Here is a 10,433-nt window from a genome sequence, read left to right on the forward strand (position 1 = left end):
CCCACCCCAGACCCAACTGGTAGGTGATAGGATGCCCCAGACCCAACTGGTAGGTGATAGGATGTCCCAGACCCAACTGGTAGGTGATAGGATGCCCCACCCCAGACCCAACTGGTAGGTGATAGGATGTCCCACCCCAGACCCAACTGGTAGGTGATAGGATGTCCCACCCCAGACCCAACTGGTAGGTGATAGGATGTCCCACCCCAGACCCAACTGGTAGGTGATAGGATGCCCCAGACCCAACTGGTAGGTGATAGGATGTCCCAGACCCAACTGGTAGGTGATAGGATGCCCCACCCCAGACCCAACTGGTAGGTGATGGGATGCCCCACCCCAGACCCAACTGGTAGGTGATAGGATGCCCCACCCCAGACCCAACTGGTAGGTGATAGGATGCCCCAGACCCAACTGGTAGGTGATAGGATGTCCCACCCCAGACCCAACTGGTAGGTGATAGGATGTCCCACCCCAGACCCAACTGGTAGGTGATAGGATGCCCCACCCCAGACCCAACTGGTAGGTGATAGGATGCCCCAGACCCAACTGGTAGGTGATAGGATGTCCCACCCCAGACCCAACTGGTAGGTGATAGGATGCCCCACCCCAGACCCAACTGGTAGGTGATAGGATGTCCCAGATCCAACTGGTAGGTGATAGGATGTCCCACCCCAGACCCAACTGGTAGGTGATAGGATGCCCCACCCCAGACCCAACTGGTAGGTGATAGGATGCCCCAGACCCAACTGGTAGGTGATAGGATGTCCCAGACCCAACTGGTAGGTGATAGGATGCCCCACCCCAGACCCAACTGGTAGGTGATAGGATGTCCCACCCCAGACCCAACTGGTAGGTGATAGGATGTCCCACCCCAGACCCAACTGGTAGGTGATAGGATGTCCCACCCCAGACCCAACTGGTAGGTGATAGGATGTCCCACCCCAGACCCAACTGGTAGGTGATAGGATGCCCCACCCCAGACCCAACTGGTAGGTGATAGGATGTCCCAGACCCAACTGGTAGGTGATAGGATGCCCCACCCCAGACCCAACTGGTAGGTGATAGGATGCCCCACCCCAGACCCAACTGGTAGGTGATAGGATGCCCCAGACCCAACTGGTAGGTGATAGGATGTCCCACCCCAGACCCAACTGGTAGGTGATAGGATGCCCCACCCCAGACCCAACTGGTAGGTGATAGGATGTCCCAGATCCAACTGGTAGGTGATAGGATGCCCCAGACCCAACTGGTAGGTGATAGGATGCCCCACCCCAGACCCAACTGGTAGGTGATAGGATGCCCCAGACCCAACTGGTAGGTGATAGGATGCCCCACCCCAGACCCAACTGGTAGGTGATAGGATGCCCCACCCCAGACCCAACTGGTAGGTGATAGGATGCCCCAGACCCAACTGGTAGGTGATAGGATGTCCCACCCCAGACCCAACTGGTAGGTGATAGGATGCCCCACCCCAGACCCAACTGGTAGGTGATAGGATGCCCCAGACCCAACTGGTAGGTGATAGGATGTCCCAGACCCAACTGGTAGGTGATAGGATGCCCCACCCCAGACCCAACTGGTAGGTGATAGGATGCCCCAGACCCAACTGGTAGGTGATAGGATGTCCCACCCCAGACCCAACTGGTAGGTGATAGGATGCCCCAGACCCAACTGGTAGGTGATAGGATGTCCCAGACCCAACTGGTAGGTGATAGGATGCCCCACCCCAGACCCAACTGGTAGGTGATAGGATGCCCCACCCCAGACCCAACTGGTAGGTGATAGGATGCCCCACCCCAGACCCAACTGGTAGGTGATAGGATGCCCAAGACCCAACTGGTAGGTGATAGGATGCCCCAGACCCAACTGGTAGGTGATAGGATGCCCCACCCCAGACCCAACTGGTAGGTGATAGGATGCCCCACCCCAGACCCAACTGGTAGGTGATAGGATGTCCCACCCCAGACCCAACTGGTAGGTGATAGGATGTCCCACCCCAGACCCAACTGGTAGGTGATAGGATGCCCCAGACCCAACTGGTAGGTGATAGGATGCCCCACCCCAGACCCAACTGGTAGGTGATAGGATGCCCCAGACCCAACTGGTAGGTGATAGGATGTCCCAGACCCAACTGGTAGGTGATAGGATGCCCCACCCCAGACCCAACTGGTAGGTGATAGGATGCCCCACCCCAGACCCAACTGGTAGGTGATAGGATGCTCCAGACACAACTGGTAGGTGATAGGATGCCCCACCCCAGACCCAACTGGTAGGTGATAGGATGCCCCAGACCCAACTGGTAGGTGATAGGATGCCCCACCCCAGACCCAACTGGTAGGTGATAGGATGCCCCAGACCCAACTGGTAGGTGATAGGATGTCCCAGACCCAACTGGTAGGTGATAGGATGCCCCACCCCAGACCCAACTGGTAGGTGATAGGATGCCCCAGACCCAACTGGTAGGTGATAGGATGTCCCACCCCAGACCCAACTGGTAGGTGATAGGATGCCCCAGACCCAACTGGTAGGTGATAGGATGTCCCAGACCCAACTGGTAGGTGATAGGATGCCCCACCCCAGACCCAACTGGTAGGTGATAGGATGCCCCACCCCAGACCCAACTGGTAGGTGATAGGATGCCCCACCCCAGACCCAACTGGTAGGTGATAGGATGCCCCAGACCCAACTGGTAGGTGATAGGATGCCCCAGACCCAACTGGTAGGTGATAGGATGCCCCACCCCAGACCCAACTGGTAGGTGATAGGATGCCCCACCCCAGACCCAACTGGTAGGTGATAGGATGTCCCACCCCAGACCCAACTGGTAGGTGATAGGATGTCCCACCCCAGACCCAACTGGTAGGTGATAGGATGCCCCAGACCCAACTGGTAGGTGATAGGATGCCCCACCCCAGACCCAACTGGTAGGTGATAGGATGCCCCAGACCCAACTGGTAGGTGATAGGATGTCCCAGACCCAACTGGTAGGTGATAGGATGCCCCACCCCAGACCCAACTGGTAGGTGATAGGATGCCCCACCCCAGACCCAACTGGTAGGTGATAGGATGCTCCAGACACAACTGGTAGGTGATAGGATGCCCCACCCCAGACCCAACTGGTAGGTGATAGGATGCCCCAGACCCAACTGGTAGGTGATAGGATGCCCCACCCCAGACCCAACTGGTAGGTGATAGGATGCCCCAGACCCAACTGGTAGGTGATAGGATGTCCCAGACCCAACTGGTAGGTGATAGGATGCCCCACCCCAGACCCAACTGGTAGGTGATAGGATGCCCCAGACCCAACTGGTAGGTGATAGGATGTCCCACCCCAGACCCAACTGGTAGGTGATAGGATGCCCCAGACCCAACTGGTAGGTGATAGGATGTCCCAGACCCAACTGGTAGGTGATAGGATGCCCCACCCCAGACCCAACTGGTAGGTGATGGGATGCCCCACCCCAGACCCAACTGGTAGGTGATAGGATGCCCCACCCCAGACCCAACTGGTAGGTGATAGGATGCCCCAGACCCAACTGGTAGGTGATAGGATGTCCCACCCCAGACCCAACTGGTAGGTGATAGGATGTCCCACCCCAGACCCAACTGGTAGGTGATAGGATGCCCCACCCCAGACCCAACTGGTAGGTGATAGGATGCCCCAGACCCAACTGGTAGGTGATAGGATGTCCCACCCCAGACCCAACTGGTAGGTGATAGGATGCCCCACCCCAGACCCAACTGGTAGGTGATAGGATGTCCCAGATCCAACTGGTAGGTGATAGGATGTCCCACCCCAGACCCAACTGGTAGGTGATAGGATGCCCCACCCCAGACCCAACTGGTAGGTGATAGGATGCCCCAGACCCAACTGGTAGGTGATAGGATGTCCCAGACCCAACTGGTAGGTGATAGGATGCCCCACCCCAGACCCAACTGGTAGGTGATAGGATGTCCCACCCCAGACCCAACTGGTAGGTGATAGGATGTCCCACCCCAGACCCAACTGGTAGGTGATAGGATGTCCCACCCCAGACCCAACTGGTAGGTGATAGGATGTCCCACCCCAGACCCAACTGGTAGGTGATAGGATGCCCCACCCCAGACCCAACTGGTAGGTGATAGGATGTCCCAGACCCAACTGGTAGGTGATAGGATGCCCCACCCCAGACCCAACTGGTAGGTGATAGGATGCCCCACCCCAGACCCAACTGGTAGGTGATAGGATGCCCCAGACCCAACTGGTAGGTGATAGGATGTCCCACCCCAGACCCAACTGGTAGGTGATAGGATGCCCCACCCCAGACCCAACTGGTAGGTGATAGGATGTCCCAGATCCAACTGGTAGGTGATAGGATGCCCCAGACCCAACTGGTAGGTGATAGGATGCCCCACCCCAGACCCAACTGGTAGGTGATAGGATGCCCCAGACCCAACTGGTAGGTGATAGGATGCCCCACCCCAGACCCAACTAGTAGGTGATAGGATGCCCCACCCCAGACCCAACTGGTAGGTGATAGGATGCCCCAGACCCAACTGGTAGGTGATAGGATGTCCCACCCCAGACCCAACTGGTAGGTGATAGGATGCCCCACCCCAGACCCAACTGGTAGGTGATAGGATGCCCCAGACCCAACTGGTAGGTGATAGGATGTCCCAGACCCAACTGGTAGGTGATAGGATGCCCCACCCCAGACCCAACTGGTAGGTGATAGGATGCCCCAGACCCAACTGGTAGGTGATAGGATGTCCCACCCCAGACCCAACTGGTAGGTGATAGGATGCCCCAGACCCAACTGGTAGGTGATAGGATGTCCCAGACCCAACTGGTAGGTGATAGGATGCCCCACCCCAGACCCAACTGGTAGGTGATAGGATGCCCCACCCCAGACCCAACTGGTAGGTGATAGGATGCCCCACCCCAGACCCAACTGGTAGGTGATAGGATGCCCCAGACCCAACTGGTAGGTGATAGGATGCCCCAGACCCAACTGGTAGGTGATAGGATGCCCCACCCCAGACCCAACTGGTAGGTGATAGGATGCCCCACCCCAGACCCAACTGGTAGGTGATAGGATGTCCCACCCCAGACCCAACTGGTAGGTGATAGGATGTCCCACCCCAGACCCAACTGGTAGGTGATAGGATGCCCCAGACCCAACTGGTAGGTGATAGGATGCCCCACCCCAGACCCAACTGGTAGGTGATAGGATGCCCCAGACCCAACTGGTAGGTGATAGGATGTCCCAGACCCAACTGGTAGGTGATAGGATGCCCCACCCCAGACCCAACTGGTAGGTGATAGGATGTCCCAGACCCAACTGGTAGGTGATAGGATGCCCCACCCCAGACCCAACTGGTAGGTGATAGGATGTCCCACCCCAGACCCAACTGGTAGGTGATAGGATGCCCCACCCCAGACCCAACTGGTAGGTGATAGGATGCCCCACCCCAGACCCAACTGGTAGGTGATAGGATGCCCCAGACCCAACTGGTAGGTGATAGGATGCTCCAGACCCAACTGGTAGGTGATAGGATGCCCCAGACCCAACTGGTAGGTGATAGGATGTCCCACCCCAGACCCAACTGGTAGGTGATAGGATGCCCCAGACCCAACTGGTAGGTGATAGGATGTCCCACCCCAGACCCAACTGGTAGGTGATAGGATGCCCCACCCCAGACCCAACTGGTAGGTGATAGGATGCCCCAGACCAAACTGGTAGGTGATAGGATGTCCCAGACCCAACTGGTAGGTGATAGGATGCCCCACCCCAGACCCAACTGGTAGGTGATAGGATGCCCCACCCCAGACCCAACTGGTAGGTGATAGGATGCCCCAGACCCAACTGGTAGGTGATAGGATGCCCCACCCCAGACCCAACTGGTAGGTGATAGGATGCCCCAGACCCAACTGGTAGGTGATAGGATGTCCCACCCCAGACCCAACTGGTAGGTGATAGGATGCCCCACCCCAGACCCAACTGGTAGGTGATAGGATGTCCCAGATCCAACTGGTAGGTGATAGGATGCCCCAGACCCAACTGGTAGGTGATAGGATGCCCCACCCCAGACCCAACTGGTAGGTGATAGGATGCCCCAGACCCAACTGGTAGGTGATAGGATGCCCCACCCCAGACCCAACTAGTAGGTGATAGGATGCCCCACCCCAGACCCAACTGGTAGGTGATAGGATGCCCCAGACCCAACTGGTAGGTGATAGGATGTCCCACCCCAGACCCAACTGGTAGGTGATAGGATGCCCCACCCCAGACCCAACTGGTAGGTGATAGGATGCCCCAGACCCAACTGGTAGGTGATAGGATGTCCCAGACCCAACTGGTAGGTGATAGGATGCCCCACCCCAGACCCAACTGGTAGGTGATAGGATGCCCCAGACCCAACTGGTAGGTGATAGGATGTCCCACCCCAGACCCAACTGGTAGGTGATAGGATGCCCCAGACCCAACTGGTAGGTGATAGGATGTCCCAGACCCAACTGGTAGGTGATAGGATGCCCCACCCCAGACCCAACTGGTAGGTGATAGGATGCCCCACCCCAGACCCAACTGGTAGGTGATAGGATGCCCCACCCCAGACCCAACTGGTAGGTGATAGGATGCCCCAGACCCAACTGGTAGGTGATAGGATGCCCCAGACCCAACTGGTAGGTGATAGGATGCCCCACCCCAGACCCAACTGGTAGGTGATAGGATGCCCCACCCCAGACCCAACTGGTAGGTGATAGGATGTCCCACCCCAGACCCAACTGGTAGGTGATAGGATGTCCCACCCCAGACCCAACTGGTAGGTGATAGGATGCCCCAGACCCAACTGGTAGGTGATAGGATGCCCCACCCCAGACCCAACTGGTAGGTGATAGGATGCCCCAGACCCAACTGGTAGGTGATAGGATGTCCCAGACCCAACTGGTAGGTGATAGGATGCCCCACCCCAGACCCAACTGGTAGGTGATAGGATGTCCCAGACCCAACTGGTAGGTGATAGGATGCCCCACCCCAGACCCAACTGGTAGGTGATAGGATGTCCCACCCCAGACCCAACTGGTAGGTGATAGGATGCCCCACCCCAGACCCAACTGGTAGGTGATAGGATGCCCCACCCCAGACCCAACTGGTAGGTGATAGGATGCCCCAGACCCAACTGGTAGGTGATAGGATGCTCCAGACCCAACTGGTAGGTGATAGGATGCCCCAGACCCAACTGGTAGGTGATAGGATGTCCCACCCCAGACCCAACTGGTAGGTGATAGGATGCCCCAGACCCAACTGGTAGGTGATAGGATGTCCCACCCCAGACCCAACTGGTAGGTGATAGGATGCCCCACCCCAGACCCAACTGGTAGGTGATAGGATGCCCCAGACCAAACTGGTAGGTGATAGGATGTCCCAGACCCAACTGGTAGGTGATAGGATGCCCCACCCCAGACCCAACTGGTAGGTGATAGGATGCCCCACCCCAGACCCAACTGGTAGGTGATAGGATGCCCCAGACCCAACTGGTAGGTGATAGGATGCCCCACCCCAGACCCAACTGGTAGGTGATAGGATGCCCCAGACCCAACTGGTAGGTGATAGGATGTCCCAGACCCAACTGGTAGGTGATAGGATGCCCCACCCCAGACCCAACTGGTAGGTGATAGGATGTCCCCAGACCCAACTGGTAGGTGATAGGATGCCCCACCCCAGACCCAACTGGTAGGTGATAGGATGCCCCAGACCCAACTGGTAGGTGATAGGATGTCCCAGACCCAACTGGTAGGTGATAGGATGTCCCAGACCCAACTGGTAGGTGATAGGATGCCCCAGACCCAACTGGTAGGTGATAGGATGTCCCCAGACCCAACTGGTAGGTGATAGGATGTCCCACCCCAGACCCAACTGGTAGGTGATAGGATGCCCCACCCCAGACCCAACTGGTAGGTGATAGGATGCCCCAGACCCAACTGGTAGGTGATAGGATGCCCCACCCCAGACCCAACTGGTAGGTGATAGGATGTCCCAGACCCAACTGGTAGGTGATAGGATGTCCCCAGACCCAACTGGTAGGTGATAGGATGCCCCACCCCAGACCCAACTGGTAGGTGATAGGATGCCCCACCCCAGACCCAACTGGTAGGTGATAGGATGCCCCAGACCCAACTGGTAGGTGATAGGATGCCCCACCCAGACCCAACTGGTAGGTGATAGGATGCCCCCAGACCCAACTGGTAGGTGATAGGATGCCCCAGACCCAACTGGTAGGTGATAGGATGTCCCAGACCCAACTGGTAGGTGATAGGATGCCCCAGACCCAACTGGTAGGTGATAGGATGCCCCAGACCCAACTGGTAGGTGATAGGATGCCCCACCCCAGACCCAACTGGTAGGTGATAGGATGCCCCACCCCAGACCCAACTGGTAGGTGATAGGATGCCCCCAGACCCAACTGGTAGGTGATAGGATGCCCCAGACCCAACTGGTAGGTGATAGGATGCCCCAGACCCAACTGGTAGGTGATAGGATGCCCCACCCCAGACCCAACTGGTAGGTGATAGGATGTCCCACCCCAGACCCAACTGGTAGGTGATAGGATGTCCCACCCAGACCCAACTGGTAGGTGATAGGATGCCCCCAGACCCAACTGGTAGGTGATAGGATGCCCCAGACCCAACTGGTAGGTGATAGGATGCCCACCCCAGACCCAACTGGTAGGTGATAGGATGCCCACCCAGACCCAACTGGTAGGTGATAGGATGCCCCACCCCAGACCCAACTGGTAGGTGATAGGATGCCCACCCCAGACCCAACTGGTAGGTGATAGGATGTCCCACCCCAGACCCAACTGGTAGGTGATAGGATGCCCCACCCCAGACCCAACTGGTAGGTGATAGGATGCCCCACCCAGACCCAACTGGTAGGTGATAGGATGTCCCCCCAGACCCAACTGGTAGGTGATAGGATGCCCCACCCCAGACCCAACTGGTAGGTGATCGGATGCCCCAGACCCAACTGGTAGGTGATAGGATGTCCCACCCCAGACCCAACTGGTAGGTGATAGGATGCCCCACCCCAGACCCAACTGGTAGGTGATAGGATGTCCCAGACCCAACTGGTAGGTGATAGGATGCCCCACCCCAGACCCAACTGGTAGGTGATAGGATGGCCCCACCCCAGACCCAACTGGTAGGTGATAGGATGCCCCACCCCAGACCCAACTGGTAGGTGATAGGATGCCCCAGACCCAACTGGTAGGTGATAGGATGTCCCACCCCAGACCCAACTGGTAGGTGATAGGATGTCCCACCCCAGACCCAACTGGTAGGTGATAGGATGCCCCACCCCAGACCCAACTGGTAGGTGATAGGATGCCCCAGACCCAACTGGTAGGTGATAGGATGTCCCACCCCAGACCCAACTGGTAGGTGATAGGATGCCCCACCCCAGACCCAACTGGTAGGTGATAGGATGTCCCAGATCCAACTGGTAGGTGATAGGATGTCCCCACCCCAGACCCAACTGGTAGGTGATAGGATGCCCCACCCCAGACCCAACTGGTAGGTGATAGGATGCCCCAGACCCAACTGGTAGGTGATAGGATGTCCCAGACCCAACTGGTAGGTGATAGGATGCCCCACCCCAGACCCAACTGGTAGGTGATAGGATGTCCACCCCAGACCCAACTGGTAGGTGATAGGATGCCCCACCCCAGACCCAACTGGTAGGTGATAGGATGTCCCAGACCCAACTGGTAGGTGATAGGATGCCCCACCCCAGACCCAACTGGTAGGTGATAGGATGGCCCACCCCAGACCCAACTGGTAGGTGATAGGATGCCCACCCCAGACCAACTGGTAGGTGATAGGATGCCCCAGACCCAACTGGTAGGTGATAGGATGTCCCACCCCAGACCCAACTGTAGGTGATAGGATGTCCCACCCCAGACCCAACTGGTAGGTGATAGGATGCCCCACCCCAGACCCAACTGTAGGTGATAGGATGCCCCCAGACCCAACTGGTAGGTGATAGGATGTCCCACCCCAGACCCAACTGGTAGGTGATAGGATGCCCCACCCCAGACCCAACTGGTAGGTGATAGGATGTCCCCAGATCCAACTGGTAGGGTGATAGGATGTCCCACCCCAGACCCAACTGGTAGGTGATAGGATGCCCCACCCCAGACCCAACTGGTAGGTGATAGGATGCCCCAGACCCAACTGGTAGGTGATAGGATGTCCGCAGACCCAACTGGTAGGTGATAGGATGCCCCAGACCCCAGACCCAACTGGTAGGTGATAGGATGTCCCACCCCAGACCCAACTGTAGGATGATAGGATGTCCCACCCCAGACCCAACTGGTAGGTGATAGGATGTCCCACCCCAGACCCAACTGGTAGGTGATAGGATGCCCCACCCCAGACCCAACTGGTAGGTGAT

Source organism: Coregonus lavaretus (assembly GCF_964263955.1).
Source record: "Coregonus lavaretus genome assembly, contig: HAP1_SCAFFOLD_3439, whole genome shotgun sequence".
NCBI lineage: Eukaryota > Metazoa > Chordata > Actinopteri > Salmoniformes > Salmonidae > Coregonus > Coregonus lavaretus.